We start from the raw sequence: 21,068 nt of genomic DNA on the forward strand, positions 1-21,068 counted from the left end.
ATGGAGACACACTCTGGTTTTTAATGAACGCTTCTGTTATGGAAACACGCAGCTGCCTTTTATTTTGCCTTTATTTGTTGTGTGTATGTAGAACTTTGTATCAATATGCATGGCAGAAGGCTGCCCAGGTGCCCTTGAGCCTGACGCAGACCTCCAGCAGTGTCAGGGCTGTGGCTGTAGCTGACTTTGCGCTTTGACCTTCCTGAAGGGCAGAAAATGAATGTGTTTTATTATTGCACAGTCTGAATGGTCTTGTTTGTAATGCTGAATGGCTGCTCGTTTGCACAGTCTCCATTTCACTTGTCTTTTTATATCTCCTTTATAGTGCTTGTTTAATAAAGGAAAGTGATGAATAGTGATAGCTTTTACCTTCATTCAGCTTGTTAGTGCACTTAATGAAATTATAAAGTGTGTAATATTTTGCACATAAAAAAATTATAAATCATTATTTAAATAAGATGAAAAATTAATAAATGATTATGTAATTACAAATGAAACTTATGGTCGAATAGAAACGCGGATTCCAGCTGGTTCTTTGCCCAACAACACTGACATGTAACAGCAGAAATGTTCCAGTAACAATGTCCTGTGCTCAGCTTGTGCTGGCACACGGTGGGAGAACAACACGCCACAAAACGGAGCGCCACACGTCCTAATCAATCACTGTTCTCGATCACTCCTCACAGTGCATGTCGAAACAATGGAGCGAGACATTTCACACTTTAAATTTGTCATTTGAGTCTTTTTTTTTTCTTCTGTGTTTTGTGTTTTCGGTGCAGGGCAAGTGAGGACAAAAGTGAAACCAGAAGACCTCAGATACTGCAATGCAGGTGAGCACATGGTCATGCCTCACATGCAAAAACATCCTATGTACAAAAATATTGTGTTGCTTACATTTTATACAGAAGTCGTGGTTGCAGTCTTGCTGAGTAGGGTAACATGAATTATAGGATTCATGCTGTAAAGGCAAAAGGATCAGAGCTACTATATTGCAAATCACGTTATGTGTATTGCATTATTTAATCCATGTGGCTTTATGCTTCTCTCTCAGCCAGGCATCTTTTGAAAAAACACATTGTTTTATCTAAAAGGGACTAACCTGATTATATAATGTTTAAAGAATAAAATGTACATTGAAGCTTGATCTTGGAAAAAACAGCATTTCTAAATAATATCTCTAGAGTTTCGAAGCAGCATGCACTCAGAGTCGAATGCACACTCTGGGCACCATTCCCCAGCTCTTGTGAAACTGTGAGTGATAACAAGACAGAAAATAAGATGATTAACACTCAAACTGACAATCTCTGTCTAATGTTTCAATACAGTCAAGTATATTTTTAACAGACTAACAGTAATAAGCAGAATCAGATTTGAGCAATGAGACGCAGTTTGTCCAGCAACACCGACAGCACTCTGATTTTTCCCAGTGAAGAAGAACGATGCCTGGCTTTAGTTTTGGAGCGTCGTAATTAGGTAGGACAGTCAGGGGGGATATGGCCAAAGTGGATTTTATGTAAGAAGACTCTCTGGGAAGAAATAAAACGGTGTGATCTTTTTTTCCTCTTACGTGAAACTGATCCCAACAAAGTGATCAGAACATTATGATGTAGTTATAGAGTTTATGATATTTGAAAATGTGGTTTTGAGTGAATTGTGCTGTAAATGAGTAACTTTTTACTAAATTAGGACACTTTGGTCATCCTCTGGCTGGAAATTTGTGAATTAAAAGTTGAAGGAAGGATTTATGAGTTGCTGTTTAGAAATTTGTGACAACAGTGTCAAATTAACGTGTATGGACCATGGAGGTGTGTGAGTGAATAGAATTCTTGACAAAAAAATTTGTAACTGGTGTACGTGTCCCTGGCCCCAGTGAAATCCTGGTTGCAAGTAGTTTATCATGTTTGTTTTGTCTTGCATTGACGACCACATGGGAGGAGTTCACCGGTACAGTATAATTCCAGTAGTGTAACGTCAATATCAGGCTCAGAGTTCATTTAAGTTGCTTGAAACTCAATGTTCCTCTTAATCTTAAGTATTTCCTATGTGAGAAAACCACCCCTCCTCCACACACGTGACAGTGTCGCATACATACAGTTTTCTGTTTAAAAGTTTACACTGAATCAAAAATTCATCCTCAAGATGTTGTCTTTTAATTTGGTTGTGGTCGATCAGTTGACCTAGTCTTGTGTCATTTCCTGTGATGTTTGGGGTTCACTGCCCTTTTGTCATGTCCAGTGGGAAATGTATTCACCAAATATTCCAAAAATGTACGTGTTCCAAATAATAGTCTCCTTCAGTTTAAGCAACATTTTGTTATGTAAATCCTCAAGCATGGAAATAACTTGTAACTTCCGCAGACAGAAGAAAGTACAGAAATTGCAGCTGACTAAAAGTATAAAGTCTTAGGAAGAAATATCTTTAGTGGTAGTACAGCTTTTAATTTTTGTGTATACTCATTGTGTTGTTCTACATAGCAAGCTGCTCAGGTCCACAAAGCAAGCTTTTAAAGTCCATAAAAAACTACTTGTGAATGCTGTTAGACTAAAGTCTGGTCTGTCATCTCTGCAACGCTCTGTCTCTGCTGTTTCTCTTCCCTCTCCATTTCCTCTGCCCTTCTCCCTGCAGAGTTTTAGCTCATGTGTGACCTCTGCAGGTGTCACTCATACAGCATGGCCGACAGACCCACTGCAGGATGTGGGATCAGCTTAATTTTCTTGCAAAGCCTACCACATAAAAAATGGGGGAAAAAATATTCATACTTAGTAATCTCAGCTTAATATTTACAGAATTTTAGATTTAAGTTTTTACTCAAGGGAAAAAAAGCAGAATTGGAAAAAAATCCAGTTTTGTGAGTATGAAAGCAGCTCTTTGTGTGGTGTAATTAAAGTTCAGTCACATGATAAATTTATTTAAAAAAAAACCCTAATATTTAGATTTTTCATATTTTTCACAGATAGTTTATGAAGAATAATTAGTAGAAACAGGATTTAACCCACAAACACAACTATGAAACCAGGCTGGTAAAATACTGTTTAGTAAAGGTAGAAAACAGACAAAGTCAAAACTAGACAGGCAGGAAAGATGAGGCACTTATCAATAGGGGTTCAGGCTAGAGAGCAGGAGTTCAAAAAGCATGTAGGGGGTCACAATAGGCAAAACTAAGGTAGGCAGCGAAAATAGCTGAAAGGCTGAGGCAAAGTGACAATATATAATCTGGCAGAGAATGAATGACAGTGGGACAGGATTTATGCCACTGCAGGATCTGAAACAATAGGAGAGTTAGTACATGGAAGGGGAAAAGGCAAACAAGGAAAATGGAAACGAGCAAGTGACTGACACTGTGACAGAACCCGCCCTCCCCCTCAAGTGACGACTCCTGATGTGCCTGGTCTGGATGACTGTGGTGAAACTCTTAAATCAGGGCCGAGACCAAACGCCCCTGGCCGGAGTCTAAGAGAGTTCCTTAGGACCGTACCCCTCCCAATTGATTGATTACTGGAGACCACTCCCAAGCCAGCGGGAGAGGCCATTGGTGAGGAGGAGGGCTGAAGTGGACTCTTTCTTACACTTGGGACAATCCAAGGGCCGTGTTGATGACCTTGAAGATGGGCAAGAGGCCCACAGTGCAAGGAGCCAATTTCCTGGACTCCACCCTTAGATGAAGGTTCGGTGTATCTAGCCTGCCCTGGGATGTAGCAAAGGGCTGGAGTGCGGCAACGGTTGGCGCTTCTCTGGTAGTGGTCAGAAGTGTTAAGGAATGTGGACTGGGCCCTCATCATCAACCATCATCCGGTGCTCCCCAGTTATCAACCACCACGCTTCTCATTCCAGAGAGGAGTGGTGGTGATAACTGAGGGAGCACTGGACTGAAGAAAGGCTGGTGGCAGAGCTGGGAGCGGTGTTCTGTGCGTACTCTACCCATAACAATTGTTTGAACTAGGGGGCAGGGTTGTGGGAGGAGATGCACCACAGAGGTATCTCCATCTTCTGGTTCATACGCTCTTTTAGCCCATAGGACTGTAAATAGAACCCAGAGGAAAGGTCGATTGTAAAACTCTTTCCAGAAATGAGATTAATTTAGGCCCCATTTTAAAGTCAGTGTCTCTAGGGAGACCACACAGGCAAAAACATGTTGTAGCAGCAGTGGGGAGGAACTACACTGGCTTGACTGAGTATCCTTGGACTGAAACTGGTGGGACTGTTCAGATTCTTGGGAGATTTGGCAGAAGGAAACATTAAGTTGAATCTGTAAAAAACAGACCCCACCTGGCCTGGTGGGACTTAAGATCTTAGCTGTGTGGGTGTATTTCAGGTTCTTGTGGTTGGCCTAGACCATGCTCCACCCCATCCAACCAGTGTCTCAGCAGCTCTCATTACAGCTAGTATTTATTGCTGCCAATGTTGTAGTCCCTTTTTGCTTGGGATAGTTTGTGAAAAGAGAACATGCGGATTTGAAGCTGTTGGTCCAAGATAGATTGCTAAGAAACAGCAGCACTCACTGTTGTGTCAAAGGCGTGAACCTCCACTACAAACTGGTGTGAAGTCTCAGGAAGAGTGAGGACAAGAGCTGTGGTGAAACAATGCTTTAACTCTCTCTAGTCCTCTTAAACAGACTGGGGTGTCACAAAGAAAGTATTCTTGGAGGTTAGGGCATTGAAGGGGCTGACATTCAACTGTAGTTTTGGATAAAGTGCAGGTAGAAATTGGCGAACCCAAAGAAGCATCGCAACGTGACCTTGGTGGGGTCCATCTGGATGCTGCATGCAATGACAGTGAACCCCAGGAAAGATGCCTTAAGAGACATGGAACTCACACTTCTCTGCCTTTTCAAACAGCTGGTTCTCCAGCAGTCTTTGAAGGACACACTGCACATGTTCCTGCTCGGTCTTAGAAAAGATCAGAGTGTAATTCAAATATACCAAGACAAACTTGTTTAGCATGTCCCAGAGCATATAATTTAGTAAGGCTTTGAGAACTGCAGGAACATGGGTCAAACCAGAAGGCATCAGCAGATATTCATAATATGTACCAGGTGAGCATTCTTGAAGATGAGCTAAGAAAAAACAGTGGCCCCCTGTGGCAGTTCGAAAGCTGGGTCGTAGAGGATACTTGTCGTTAGGGTGATACTGTTGAGATCCTGGTAAACAATGCAAGGACGAAGGGATTTGTTCTTTGTGCCCACTAAAAGAAACTTGTGAGAGATCTGGAAACTCAGATCCAGAGGAATCGATAGGAGTGACATGACAGTGATGCCTCTCACCTACGATAACTCCAGAGGACCAGTCAGTATGTGGATATCTGATGAGCCATGGGAATCCCAGAATGACAGGAGGTTAAGGTGAAAGGTGATCATTTGATGTAGGGTTGACACCTTCTGGTTGGTTGGTTGGTTGGTTGATGTGCTTCTGATGTTTTTTTCCAGCAGATCTTTTTTCTCCCCATTGACAGTGGATTGGTTGAAGAGTAGGTAGAATCTCACTCAACCAAGACTGACCACAGCCCTAGTTTCACAGTGATCACCTGACATGCCCAGGTGGATGGGTACAGTTTTGTGAGTCACCAAGCAAAGTTGTTGTCCATTGAAGGCCCCAGCTTCCATAATTTCGGCTAGGGGTACCTACATTCCTCATTGGATTCCACACAGCCAGAGCTGAGAAGTGATTGTTGAAGTCTTTCTTGGTCCTTTTTGGCTACAGTCACCGGTACTGTAACTGCATTAATAGATGCGCACCAAAATCCAAATGGCAGCTGGCTTGACCCCATACTTGTGTGGTGAGCCTCTGGTATTACCATACAACTTTGGCAACAGATTTCATGAGTTGTAACTCCGTCAGTTCATGTAGGTCGGTTTCTCTCTGCCATTGATTTACTAATAGAGCCTAACATTAGCTAGCTGTCACGTATTAGGTAAGGTTAGCTCTCGTTTCGGCTGGCCTCTGCCAGACTAGCATAACATCAGTTAAAAGTTAACTTTAACCACCCTTGTTCGGTATGAAAAGAGAAGCAAACGTTGTATTTTTGCTGCTTGGGAGTTCAAGGAGTTCAAGGTTATGAAAGACATATTTTAGGTCCGTAGTAGGACCGTATTCTAGATGTGTAGGGTTCCAGACTTTAGAATGGACTGAGCCTTTCTTCTCTCCTTAGTACGCAGATTTTATATAACACTCTCCTTGCCCCACCTCTCAAACCCCTTCCTCCCCTTCACGCCAAAATAGTTTCAGAAAGTTGAAACTTAAAAAAAAAAAAAAAACAAACTTGTTGGCATTAAAAAAAAAAAAGAAAGACACTGAACAAAGAGTGATATGAAGAAAAAAATGTCATCAAAAAACACACCACAGTGCAAAAAAAATTAAATTTTTCTTTTTTAATGTGTGTGTTTTATTTTTCAGTGGATTTTTTTTCAGTGCTGATGTTTGCCAAATTCTATTTTCAAAGCTAAAACTTACTGCCACGGTTTTATTCCATAGGATTGGTCTCTCAAAATGACAGCAGAGTTAATAAATGGCAGGGGGAAAAAAAAGCAGACAAGAAAAAAATATAAAAATAGGATTTGGCTGACATTGTGACACATTGAGGGTTGATGCAGTTTAATATTACATATCTACAATATTAAACTAATTGTGCAAATATGGAAGTTAATCTTTGTCATGAAATATACTGAATAGGTACAAGAGCCATTATTTTTAAAAGACATGATATAAGTTTCAAAGGAAACAATTTAGAGTCAAGGGAGCCAGAATTTAAAACAGTTGAAGTGTTAATTATGTTAGGGAGCTGCAACTCATTATCATAAAAATAAAATGCAATACATACATAAAATTAACACCACAAAATTAGTCTTTACACATTTACAGTGTATGGGATTGAGAATATGTGTAAAGTGACTTTGGTTGGTTGGCTTACCTCCCACCACATCCCTACTGTTGCAATAAAACCCTACACTTGATAGAACCAGTTTAGTGGAGGTCCAGTAGGCAGCAGGCCTCAGATCAGGTGTTGTCCAGATGTGCTGGTGAGAGCCATCCTCAGGCTCCCACTAATCTCTTATTTGGAGAGAAGAGATGGAACAAGAAAGCCCTCCATGACCTCCAAGGGCCCAATGTGCTGTATACTGTTAAAAAAAAAAAAAAAAGCGTATTCTTTTCGTATCAGAGGAAGATTTGTCTCGTACAGACACAGCAGCTTTGTGTCACATTTACAGTCAAGTGAGCACAGAGTCGAGTCTCTGTCCCACACACGTCGTATTTCATTCAAAGGTGGTTTGTTTGGCATTTTGATAGATATGTTCATCCCAGAGCCTCCCGCAGTGCCTTCATTTTTAGCAACAGTGACTGCGTTTACATGCAGAGGAATTCTGTTTTTGTAACCCAGTTAACCCAGTTGTGGGTTGACTCATACAAATCCCATATCTCAGCTTGAATAGCTCATACTCTGATTATGGAAAACCTCAGTCGGGTTGTCTGGCTGTCTTCCATTTCCGTGGCATGTAAACACCTTACTCATATTATTTTTGACACTGACACAAAATCATACTCCAGTATTATGGGTTAAATACTCATCATTACAGTCACTGTGGGGATTATTTGTTTCCCCCCATGTTTACATGCACACTAATATTCCAGTATTATTCAGAATATGATGAAGGTCATGTAAACAGCATTTTCTGTCTGGATATTCCAAATTATGCCCTTTTCTAAATTAAATATTTTCTGATCAAGAAGTGGGATATGGAGATATTATTCGGGTTTTATGGGCATTAATTGGACATGTGTACAGTGCATTCAGAAAATGCATTTAAATTTCAATGCATCGTACAAACCTACTAGCTAACAGTTTGCAGTGGTGGGGTAAAGAATAGAGATGCATGCCCAGAAGAAAAGCTCACATTTCTGTTTTATTCTTGATATATCTACAAATATCTTAATGCGGATCTTTTCCAGAAGATGGTTGATAGATAGAGAGAGGGAGGCTGTGCTCACACATTAGAACAAGTCTTCCGTCAGTGAGAAAAACTTTAAAGAAATGTTATTTTGATGCTAAGAGGCAAAATGATGTCTCAGGTTGTTACATTTTTCCATATATTCACTTGATAAATGACCGATTACGGCACTTTAATCAGAGTATGCACAGCTGCATGTAAACAGATATGTTTGTGGAATATTCATTTACATTATACATGTTAACAGGTTAGTGGGAATATTGTTTTTTGTTCTTGGAGAAAGGTCAAAAAACGGAATATTTTGTGCACGTAAACACAGTCAATGACTGGTCCAAACTGCTCTTTTAATATAGTTATTTATTTATTCTCTCTATTTGAGATCATATCTGTTTCTCCACCACTTCCCTCCTCTCTCTTCTCTCTTTCCCACTTGGTCTCTCTCTTCATTTCCTATTCTATACCCCATGGACAGAATTAAAAAAGTAGGATATGATATTAGCCACAGGGACTACTGAATATCCTTGCAAAAGCCAAGGTGGATTAGGCAGTGTCTGATTATCAGGCACCACTGGTGTCATGCTTGATAACAAGAACAGTTCAGGTCCACTGGTGTCCAATTACAAAGTATTACATACAAGGTAATTATGGGGTAAAGTTCAGAGCAGTGTAACAGTGTTTGTGATTTAGTAAGGGCTGAATTACCGCAGAGGTGTAAGGTAACTTTATCTTGTGTGTGTGTGTGTGTGTTCATGAAGGAGAAATAATGCAAGTGGATGGTTGCTCTCCACCAGACAGCCAGAATGAACTGTGCAATGGCTAAAAGAATCTCTCCCTCTCTCTGTCTCTCAGACTGGGGGCTGCCCTGCCTCCACAGAGCGCTCGGCCACTGCTGCATTGTGGCCCGGGGCCTCATTTGAATGGGCCTTTAGTATTTTGTGTGAACAAGTCAGCGCCATTTGCATTTGTTCCAGTCACAAAGGTTTAACAGGTCAACAGGGACTCCCTGGCAGAAAACTAACACGCTAGGGTACCTTTTTTTTTTCTTCTCCCTCCCTCACATCTCCTCCATCGCTGTGGTTGTCAGGCACCCAGCCGGCTTGTCCTGGTAGTATGTAACTCAAGCATGTGGTGTGTGTACATGTGTGTATAAGTGTGTGTGTGTTTATGTGTTTTAGGACATGATTGGTGACAGCAGGGTGCAGGGTTGGAAAATAGGAGCTAATACTCTCCAGGCCGTGCTGACAAAGGTTCAATTAACATACAACTTATAGCAGTAGCTTGTTTGAGTGACAGAGAGGGTTTGTTTAGTGTGTGTGTGTGTGTGTGTGCGTGTGTGTGTGTGTGTGTGAGAGAGAGAGAGAGAGAGAGAGAAAGAAAGGGAAAGCAGAGACTTTCTTCTACACATACACACCTGCACATTTGTGGCTGCAGGCCTGCAGAGTTTAATTTCCTGATCCTGGAGTATTTACACTCTTTAATAAATTTGTAACATGGTGTTGAACAATACGTGACGATATGTGGGGGCTAATTGCACCTCACCCGCTTCACCGCAAGTGTGATGGCAGGATAAATGACCATTGTACCATTTATGAAGAGATAAAGTAACACCTTGCTTGTAGGCTTCTTAATTTGTTATTTCTCTTCCTTGAGACACGTTAAAGAAAAAAAGTCTCCTGTTTAGAGGATTTAGAGATAAACAAAAAAAAAAGTTTCTACCATTGTTTGCTAGAGATGAAACAGTATGAAAATATCATTTTAAAATTATAGCGACCAGAACAATCATGAACAGAATTATCATGATATTATTAAAATGTACTGTAAATGTTCAAAAAGTACTAATACATACACCAAGTTTAACTTTGAAAACCACTACTAAGAGTTACAGAACTTTTTGTTTGCATAAGCGTTAATTAATAACATAGCCAATACTTTATGTAAACATATTACTCGAGTATCTGTGTAACTGATGATGTGGACAAGGGATCAGTAGCATCACTGGGTTGCCTTCTGCACACCCACTTTGTCAACAAGGTAACAGCAAAACAAACCAATGTAGCTGCACCTGCGTCAGGAAGACTGTTGCCAACTGGGTTCCCGCAGATCCCTAAAAAGTCTTACAAGGCATTGAATTTATTAATCTAAAAATAAGTGCTTAATTGGTATTAAAATGTCGTAAAACAATCTCTGAAAAGCCCCCAAAGTTCCCAAAATAATCGGTAACATTTATTTTTTTAAGTGATTTACCAAATGCCTCTCACATGACGGTCACACAGATCAGGACAGTGGAACCAGAAACACTTGTGTCCGGCCAGGATGCTGAGAGCAGAGGATCCACTGTCTGCTAGCTAGCTGTCACTGTACCCTGGACGACAAGGGGAAGTACAGATTTAATAAAAATTTGGCCGCTGCCATTTCACCAAGATTTTACGACATGGTTGAAACCAATACAAGGTGTACTCCATGCAAAAAGTTTATCCTAATTTGGCACAATGGGAATTAAGGCAGTGGAATCCCACATGCAGAGTAAGAAACACAAAATCAGCCAGAAAACCCGCCAACAAATGCCAGGTGTTTCCCAAAAAGTCATGTTTTATGTTACAATAAATGTTTAGACATAACTGTCCCTAATCCTAAGTAGACTAATTGGTGTTTTTTTTTCTCCTTCATTTTCGGTCATTGTAAAATTGGTCTTAAATTTCATCCTGAGTGACATTAAAAAGTCTTAAAAAGTCAGAAATCTAACTGGCTATATGCTGTAGGAACTTTGTTAGGGTGCAGTTATCAAAAATGGTTTTAAAGACAATTAAAATTTAAAACAGTCGTACTAAGAGTCGAAAATTGTGCAGTGGTTAATCGTTAAACCAGTAACCGCATTATCCCTGTTGTTAGCATTTCTGTTGAAAGTAATGGAAGCTGTTTGCTTAAAAATGTCAAACTAGCTTAGAGCTAGCAGTGCACGTATCTTTTAAAAGATGTGCTAACATTTGATGCCAAAACAGGAAACCTTTCAATCCTGTTTCTAATACATGTTAATAGCCACATAAAAGCTTCTGTTGGGTCAGGTTAGAATCATTTCATGTGTCTAATCACTATCTTGCTACTTTGTGCTTTTAGGAAAACCATTACACACAGTATTGGTCTTAACATTGTAAATGTTGATGCCAGCAGGCCTGTTTGAGGAGAATATCTGGAGAGAGCAGAATATCGTCTCATTAAAGATTTATTGTGATTTTTGGAAGGATAGCAGACATGACTTTTTATGGTTCTATTTTCTCTCTGAGTGTAGTGTCTGCTACTCGTGTTGCAAGCCTGGGGCTCTCACAATCCAAAACCAGCAGCACAGGGACAAATATGTTTGTATCGACTGAACACTTAAACATGTAATTATATTTTTAAAAACGTGACTTAGTGCAAGCAGCTTGAAATAATAGAATAATGCCCGTCCTCAGCATTTCCATCCACGTTCTGTGGGTTTTAAGTGCAGTCATGGCAGCAGGGTGCCCCAGTGCTCAGAGAGATTGTCCTGCATTTAAAATGTCAAAAGCTGCATCCTCACAAGAGCCAGGTGTGCCGCTGAAGGGTCCTCAGGCAGGAAAGAGAACCCCCCCACCTGCTCACTCACTCTGGGTGAGAGCCTCCACCCGAGTACCTCATGAGTGAATATACTGTAAAAACTAGTGTTAGACTTTACACACCGCTGACAGCTGCCCATTGTATACGTCTATTTTTGTAATTGCAAGGAGCACAACAACACCGCACAATCAACCTCTGCCTCTTTTATCACGTTTTCTATTTACAGTGCAGCTTTATCAAAATGTAATCTTCAGCAAACAGCGTGACACACAATTGGTATTTACCGCAGTGACATTGCTCAAAGTATTATTTGGATATACTGTATTGTGCAGAATAAAACATAATGCTCTGTCCAAGGTCAAGTCTGTTCACACATGGGAGTATGGATTTTCTGTTGCAACACCTCGTCTGTGCCGTATACGTCTGACTTTGTTTCCATGGCATTTTTTGTGTAATTCTCCACGAATGAAGTTGCATTATTTGGGACTGGAAATGATAAATTGACCTTGTAAAGCTTAAGAAAAGTGTTAGTTTGAGCACAGGTAGGAAGTGCAAACTGTATGAATGCCCTGCACGCCAAATATATGTATACAGAAAGGGTGTTTTTTGCAGCATTGAGGGCAGATGAAAAAATTCTGTCGAAAATAAAAAAAACTGAGATAAAACTCGAGCTTCTTTCTTGTGAATGTCTGCACTCCCATATTAAAGCTTGTTCCAGGCATTAGCTAGTTTAATCACTGTGTACACTAACATGTACACTATAAGGGACTTGCCTTAGAGACTTGGCGCACGTAGCATAAATATAGCAGAATATACAGACACAGTGTATATAGTAGGATACAAAACTATGTACACAGCATGCACAACTGTACACATGATTAAAACGTGCACTGGTCGTATTTATATCAGCATGTTACAAGTTGTCCTGAAGAGCGTTTCACAGAGGTATTTTACAGACAGTAGAGGAAGGAGAAATCAAATATTTTGTGGCAGACCTGAGTGGGAGGCATGCTTACAATTGCTCCTGTCATGCTGATCTGAGCTCGACTGGTTACAGTGCCGCGCTCTGCTCGGCTGTATTTCGTTTGGGATTGTTTGTGTTGAGCTGCGTGACCCACTATTTGGACTTCTGTGCCATTATCTTTTCAAAAACTTGCCGCACTCGGGTCCCAAGCGAAGAAAAGCAAAGCAAGAGCCCAGCGTCAGGTGCTACAAGCTGCTAGCTAGGCCTGTAGCCAGGCCCAGAGAGCCAGACCTGGCAGCTCCGAGGCTGCGACGTGTGAAACGCTGCACACAAAGGAGCTCGCTCCATCTGTATGCACCCTACATAGGCAGGCTTTTGTTGCAGCCGACAGGCACATGACTGCTAGCATCTTAACCCCTGAGAGCCAGCGTCTCTTTTCCCCTTTCTGTAGACTGCACACTGCAGTAGACACCAATGTGAGTTAATACTGTGGGGAGAAAAACAGCACTTGATTTAAGTAAGAGCTATTAATGATTTACATGTTTAGTGTTTCTTTGGACTTTTCGTTCAGTAAAAACTCCATAGCAAATATATTTAAAAAGAAAAATAGAATATAGATACCAGAGTTTAGTTTAAATGTTTCTAGATTTATACTTTAAATTCTCAGCAAAATGAATGCTATACATTGTTTGAAGAACTGGATCAGGGCTTCGTTTTTAACAATGATTTGGGGTTAATATCGAGGTCAGCCATGAATAAGGGGACAAAACAAAAAAAAAAGTGTTGAGTGTTTTCACATGAAATATATGTAAAAATATGCAGATGAATATTTCACTGTGCTGCTGTATAGGTTTACAAAACAATAATTATGCAGGTCAGATGTAGTTTAATTTCCACATCTCAGCTTTAGTTGCATTTTCTGTTTACCGCCAGGCCGACTTTGCTTATTTGTCTGTACATTCTGCAGAAAGTTGTAGGGACAGTTCAGAAATGAGACCGCCGACTCCCACTGGGAGACCCCTCTGTAAAATCCAATTAAAGACAAATCACTAGCATCGAGACTCGACGGCTGCGGCAGTTAGGAGATGCTCTGACCTATTAGCACTCCTCATTTTTCAATTTTAGCATGCTACGTGGACGTCCTTGAGTAGATCATTAAGTCGCACGCACACACACACACACACGCACACACACACTCTTTCTGTCTGGGAATGTTTTTTCTTATTAAACCAAAGTGAACCAGCAATTAAAAAAATGAAACAAATTATCTTCTAAATCCAGAACCTTTACTTGTGAATTTCCTGCTCACATAAATAGACACTGTCGGTTTCATGTAGACGTGTGCGTCGCGTTATCCTGTGTAACCCAGACAACTCCAGACGTGCGTGTGCTTGAGTGTGAAGCCGGGAGCATGTGTGTGCACACTCGATATGAAATCAAACAAACACTCTATTTGGAGTGTTCCTGAACCCTTAGTCAGCTGAATTGGATACAGGCGACAGAGACGAACATGCTGTCACTCACTGAGATTAAGTGCCTGATATTTTTTTTTTTAAATCAGAAGAGGACAGAAGGAAATAATAGGAAGGACAGAGAGGATGCAGTTAAAATCAAAACACGGCTTCACATCCCCCTCCGACACCATCTTCCCTTCCCTCGTATGAAATGTGGGTGTACGGTCCCGATGGGGGCTGGGGCGCCGAGGGCTCCTATCTGAGGCGAGCTAGGTCACGCAGGCCCATCCATGCTGCACTGGCTCTGTGACGTGGCATTGAACTAGAACCAACAGCAGGTCCGAACCCTTTAAGAGGTGGTACCACTCCCTGCGAGTACCAGAGACCTGCATGTACGCAGATGTTTGATAAGCAAAAATGAGCATTTATTAATGAGGATGGACCCTGAAATGTGAGCAGCAAGTAGCTGGGAATCAGGAGAGGTGTGTGTGTGTGTTTGTGTTGGGAGGAGGGGAGAGGTGGGTAAGTTTCAAACATATAAAATGCATCTCTCTCTCTATATATATATATTTTTTAACCTGTCTGCAGTTTATAATTTGCCTTTGTTCATGTGCATTATTAATAAGAAGTTATTCCAGAGTGTGATCAAAAATGTTAAATGTTTGAGCTGAAATGTTGCAGCCTTGAGAGCACTTGACTTTACATTCAGAGCATTTTTACTGTGTCACGCACCATTGAGGAATATTTCGATGCCTCACAACAAAAATCAATTTAATGCAAGCTTGAATGAGACCAAGGTGACAAGGGTGGCAGCATTAGAGTTTGTTGTAAATTGAATTTTGTCATGGCCCACACTGAAAATCACAGGGAAAAAGGAGCCCCATTTTGCAAAGGATCAGAGCGGCGTTTCTTAGTTCCCTTGATAAATATCCGTGTGATTACAGTTTTTTAACGTCCTCGAGATGGGCAGCGTATTCTGTTAGCTAAATGAGACACCAAACTTTTCTAATAAACCTGGCAAAATGACCCAGAGAGGGGAATCTCATGGTTAAGTAAAAGTAGGATGATGCTTCTTCCCAAAAGCACTGCCTTTTCTTAAATGAGAGAAGAGCTGCAGAACTGGACATGCTCGTAAGGCTGTCAAAGTGCTGCTTGTTTGGGATTTATTATCTGTTTGGCTGTTTTAAAAGCTGTTTAGGACACTTGTCTCTGGCGAGCGCATGTCCGTCTCGTCTCTCTCCTCTTTTTCAACCTTTGCTCTGCTCTGCTCTGCTCTGCTGCCGAGAGGGCTCCCTCCACACACAGGAGCTTGGTTTCTCAGAGGTGAGTGGCTTAATGATTATCAAAGAAATACATTCAAATCAAAGTGCTCCGTCATCGCCCTTGATAAGTGTGAAATGTGTTCGGAAAACACTTGAGGACGTTTTTTTGACCTTGCAGGTTTTCACCACTTTGTTTATTTGAAATTTCAGTCAGCTGCTTAACCCCTCTTCTGCATTTGTAATGTAAAAGTTTTAAAAATCGTTTTAGAAAGTGATGAAAATGAATAATGTATTTAACACTTAACTTTTAAATGTGAAATTAATAAAAATGTATCTAATTTAAGCAGTTTGCAGTAATGATAGCTGCATTTCAAAAGGATCATCATTAATAATAACACATTCAAAATGTCTGAAAGGTCTGAAACTCGTATGATTTTGCACATGCAGATGGACGCGTGTTTTCTTTACAATTATGTATTTTTAGTTTCCCACCTTTCTAAAGAGATTCAAAGTTTCAGAAGAGTGTGACATCCTGTCGAAAAGCTTTCTCAATAGACTTTAATTACACAAACAGAGAGAGAAAATTATCTGTCACTTTTAAGTGTTTCCAACTGAAACTGCAGCTTGAGTAGTTTATAAAAATGCCACATCCTGATTTTTAAACAATAATTATGATGTGTTTTTTTTAATATCATTCAGTCATGATGAAGCTGATTGAAATGAAGTGCTCTGCATTTTCAACTTTGCCATGTTACTTTCCAGAGTTCTGTTTATGAAAATAGGTCAAAGTTAAATTTATTATGAAATTCTGTGCAGCAGAATGCGGGAAAAACTGTATTATCATCATTCTTTTGTTAAAAAATACAAAATCTTTTCAGAATAAAAGTTTGTCCTTTTGTAAGAGTCCCCTTTGGGGAAAAAAACTTGCATTGTCTTTAATCTTATTAGGTTATATTAAATTTAGAATAGAAATTATCAACTTTTCCTTTTACAAAGTCCCATATTCTGATAAGTCAGTTTTTAAATGAATTCATAAATCCATTCAAGGTTTTTAAAAATTTACTCAAAGCAGAAAAAAAACACATTTTGATCCCTGACTGAAAAAATTGCCTCCTGAATGCAGGCTCACATTAAATTACTATTATTCTATTTTAATAATACTGCATGTATACGATGTATATATATATAGATACTGTATATTTAGATGTATAGATATATTTGTTTTCTCTTTTCCTGTTTTTTAAATAAATGTATTATCTTGCATTTGCTATATTTCAGTTATATTAAGAGAGAAAGAAATGCTGTTATAGATCAAACTTTTCTTTCTTCCTGGCACAAAATAATTATATTTCATACTCTTTATGAACTTTGAAACAATTAAAATACTTCATTTGTCACTGACATCTTTTGAGCAAAAAGAAGAAAGCATTAAATATAATGTTAATGAATCAAATTGGATAAAAAGTGTTGAGTTTATCTGCACATGCTGAGCCTGGTCCATGACAGGCTGCACAGGGTTAACCTTTGTATCTGTCTGGTCCCAAAGTGACTGAAGGAATTCTGTGTCTCTCACAGTCGAGTCAAAGTAGCTTTTTGTTTTGACGTTTGTTAAAAAATAACTTTGTTTTACATATACACCTATGATGCACGGTGAGCAACGTTTTTGTAGCGATTTGGCAGGTCATAGGCAGTGTGTGAGTGACTGCATCACTCGGGCCGCCATGTTGTCTCCTCCTGTCCTCCATTTTGTGATTCTGCCTCTCGGTTCTTGCTCACCTGCTTTTATCGAAGTTTTGCAAAACTCTGTCTGGCTCTTTATCAAAGTGGGAAAAAAACATTTCTATTGCTTTATTGCTGTATTTAATTTTTTTAAGACCCATTAGGCTTTTTTTTTTATTATCGAAACAAATATCCTGATGTTTGATAACTTTTTAGCCTTAAAGTGTCTCTATTAAAAAGTGAAATCTGCCAGCTACTGCAACACGATTAAAGCTGCCTGGACAGGCAGAACTCCCCAGAAGGAGCACTGCATCCTGTGTGACACGGCGTTTACCTCTTAGAACAATTTGTCCATGTAATCAGCAGCACCAATGTTAGAGGTTGCATGCGACATTAGGTTTTACAGCTCTACAGCGTGAGCGGCTGTGACCCGTAGCCCCATAATGGCCGCCGGGGGTCACGGAGGTTAATAGAGACTGATGTATGAGGCCCCAGAGTGACATCCCAAAGGGGATGGCCCCTTAATCCTTATTAGGCCTCTGTGTTAGTGATCCTTACCTTTCAAAGCAAACAGCACGCTCCCTTTGCCGTGGGGCCCCGGCCTGCCCCCGGCGTTACACTTCTGACCCCGGGGTCGTGGCCTTTGTTCAGAACCCTTCAGAGACTGACCTTAGGGGTCACGGCTGTAATAGAGAAGTTGTCGAGGCGCGTGCTGCCGAGGGGCCCCTCAGCAGACCACCTCGTAGAGGGAGCGGGGCGCACCGCACTGGTCACCGAAGAGAGGAGGAAATGTGTGTGTGTGTGTGTTCACCGGAGTGTGAATGTATAGACGGCTGTAACTTATAAGGTGAAAATACAACTGGGGTTATATGTGTGAGTTATTACCGTTCAGGACAGCGTCTTAAGCTTGTAAAAATAGACCCGAACTTTGGCATTTTACATGCAATAAGTCATGTATTCACAGAAGTGGCTGCCGCAGAGAGGGCCACATCTCTCTTTACTGGCATTCCCACGTGGTTCTACTTATTTTACTGCATTTTATTAACTGCTGACTAAAACCTATAAGAAATACATAAAAGAAAAGGCATTTTTGATGCAGAAAGGTGTATTGAATTTGTTTTATTTTTATTTTTTTACTGTGTCTAATGATGAATTTCCTCTAAGAGAGCTGATCTGTTCTGTTCCTATAAAGGCAAATAATTTGTTGCTTAATTACAATTCATGTTGTGATTTGTCTGTATTTATACTGTATGTTTTTTGGCACTGAGTGTTAAAAATATTTTAGCTCATCTTTTTCTTATGCACTGCTTGTCCTAGGGCGGTACAGCACCGAGCTCTGTGTGTATGTGCTATAAATTGGACCTGTGTATGTTGCTGGATTGTGTTTGTCGCAGTGGATCCGTGGGATGATTCATAAGGATGTGAAGGCACCGGGGGTCTTATAAGACCACTGAATCAACAACTCCATTGTTTCGGCTCATGAACTATAACTCATTTTGACTGCAAGACATTCACAGCCATGTTGCCACCATGCAACATGAGTTGTGCATCATTGACACATTTACTGTGGTCGGTTTATTTGATAGTGTTTTGTATTTAATTCCCCTCCCCTTTGCATCTTTTACAGATTGCGTGGTAAAGCCGAATCACTTTACTGCAGCTTCTCTTCTGTCTTCACCTACTGTGTTTTGAGCTTTAAAAATATGATGTGCGTGCACATTAAATGACAATGCAATATGCTTTTACAGTCTGACAATAAATGTAAAGGCAGAGCACAGCTTGGATTTAACCTGGAGGTGAAGGGGGTTGATGAAAAAATTGTGGTTGTGGACTCTTGGAGGTGTCATAAATGAGGTTGTTAATATTGGAGTTTCATCAATGGCAGCATTACGCAGGCCGCTCCTGCAGGGGCGAGGCCGCGCAGAGGGCTACAGTGTCAGAAGTTGGCAGCTGAGCCAAAACCAGAGTCGTATCCTCAAGTGAACTCTGAATTCCTGCCACATGTTAGATGGTAAACAACTGACTCGCAGAAACAGTGTCTTAGATAGACGAGGGGGGCTAAGGGACTCTTGAAATTGCTGATGAAACATGCATTTGTTTACACTATTGTGTGATTTATATTCAGCATGCCGTTGTAGTGGCGTTTTATACTTGCAGCGATTGCAATTGGTTCAAAAGACGTGGCGAGATGCGACGTCACAGGGGCCAATCTGATGACTGTTTGGTGCTCGATCCGTTTTTCTCATCAAGGGACACGAGTTGAGTTTGTATCTTGATAAAGTGCAGTGAAATCACGTGTTGAAGCCCTGTTAGTAACCTCATTTCTGTCTCACTCACGCTCGTTGTTCTCGACGGGAAGTTTTCGCGTTTGTGCATTGTGTTTTTTTGATATGCGAACAGTGCAGCAAGACAGAACACAAGGAAGCTAAGTTTCATTTGAGACTGTGGAAAGCTGAGGAGAGTTAGGCAAGACAAGTGCACTCACTCTGTGTGTGTGTGTGTGTGTGTGTGTGTCTCTCTCTCTCTGGGTCCGTCCTCTGAGGTAGAAACACACACAGCAGCGTAACGCCTTTTCTTTCACCCTCCAGGACTGAGAGTGAGGAGGTAGGAGAGACTGCAACTAACCAAGCGGCCATATTAGTTTTGCTGTTCAATCGCTCATACTCGCTCTGGTCTTCGTCTTCGTCTGCACAGTGAAAAACATACAAATGAGAGAATATTTGAGTGTGTATAAGGAGGGTTCCCCACCTTTATTCGTCTCAATGTGTGTAATTCCTCTTTAGACACTTTGCGAGCAATAAAGACAGATTGAAATCAAGGGCAGCTAGCTGTGCTCCATGATGTGAGATCCGTCGTTTTTTTGGACAGTTTTCCCTTTTTCCCCTCTCTTTTGTGCGGCTGCTACTTTGGGGAGAGAGGAGGGGAAAAATTTGCCTGTGCTGAGTTCTGGGTTTCTTTTGGGAAAGAGAGGACTGGAGGGGAGGGGAATGGCGTCCAAAAGAGAGGAAGTTGTTTTTCTGCCATGGGGGAATCTGTTGCAAACAGCTAAGGGGCATTACAGCATTTTGGCCACAGAGAAGTTTGTCGGGGAGGGAAGTCGGACGGGTGTGAATAACCTTCAGCGGGCTGATACAGAGGTTGGTAGGTGTGCATGAGACAGAGGGGAGAGAGAAAGACAGCAGGGGTGGTATCTGGCACAAAAACACATAAAAAGGATCCTCTTCATGCAGGCTTAAATTAACACTAGCTGCTCAGAGCTGGGCTGTTTATTACTGTAGGCTATAAGAGTGCTACTGAAAGGACAAGAAAGGGTGGGAGACAGAATAGGCTGGACACTGAGGGGGAGGCAGAGGGGGGGAAGGAGGGTGCAGGACACGAGCCGAGTCATCAGCAGAGTCCATTTTATCGTTCGGTTCCTGCCCGACATTTCTCCTCTCCTTATTCGCACGCAGGACCGCCGCTGCTGCTGCGGATCGCAGCAAGGCGAGGGTGGCCTAGTAATGGCACATGGCGGGCGCACTGCGGTAAATATTACAGGATTTTACAGCACTGTTGCAATCATGGCAGGGCAGTCGCACCCAGGTGCTTATCTGGCTTTGATTGTGTGCCAAAGCAGTCAGTGTAGCTTTTCAACTCATTAACGTGTCTGTGGTTGAAAAAAAACGAAGCGGCAATCAAGATGATATTCATCAGTGATCATGCCAGAATTTCGTTTTCGGCCTTTATTGCGGGACGCCGTTGCTTTTGTCGCCACCCGGAAGTTTGGTGATAAAGGACATGTAGGTCAAAGAAAAACGTCTGATATTAAACTCAGAGCAGCTCTGAAATGAATTGTTAATCTTTCCCCTGAAACTCAAAGTTAGGTGTTGTCCCAGAATCCTTTAATCATTTGTGAGTGTTTGCTGTGACTCTCCTCCTCAGGAGAAGTGCACTGTCCCCCCCCCCCCCCCCCCCCCCCCATCTCGCCTCATGCACGCGCACGTCGTGCCGACCCGGTGATGAAAATGCGTAGTGCGCACGCACTCCCACACGTCCCTGTTTCATCATCAGCTGAGCCCTTTCTCCTCCACTCACAGCTCTTCTCCCCTCCTTCTCTCGCCCCCTCCCCTCTCGGCTCTTGCTTCTTTTTCTATCCATCGCTCTCCTCCTCCTCTCTC

The 21,068-nt window shown here is 41.3% G+C and overlaps 1 long non-coding RNA gene across 1 annotated transcript in view; it reads left to right on the forward strand.

The window, feature by feature from the left end:
• LOC117249505 (uncharacterized) overlaps positions 1-21,068 on the forward strand; it is a 35,502-nt gene that overhangs the window by 4,386 nt on the left and 10,048 nt on the right. The window contains exon 3 of the long non-coding RNA XR_004500992.2: positions 780-830. This is a non-coding gene — a long non-coding RNA (uncharacterized LOC117249505). The remainder of the gene's footprint in view (positions 1-779; positions 831-21,068) is intronic.

This window comes from Epinephelus lanceolatus, chromosome 23 (genome assembly GCF_041903045.1).
Source record: "Epinephelus lanceolatus isolate andai-2023 chromosome 23, ASM4190304v1, whole genome shotgun sequence".
NCBI lineage: Eukaryota > Metazoa > Chordata > Actinopteri > Perciformes > Serranidae > Epinephelus > Epinephelus lanceolatus.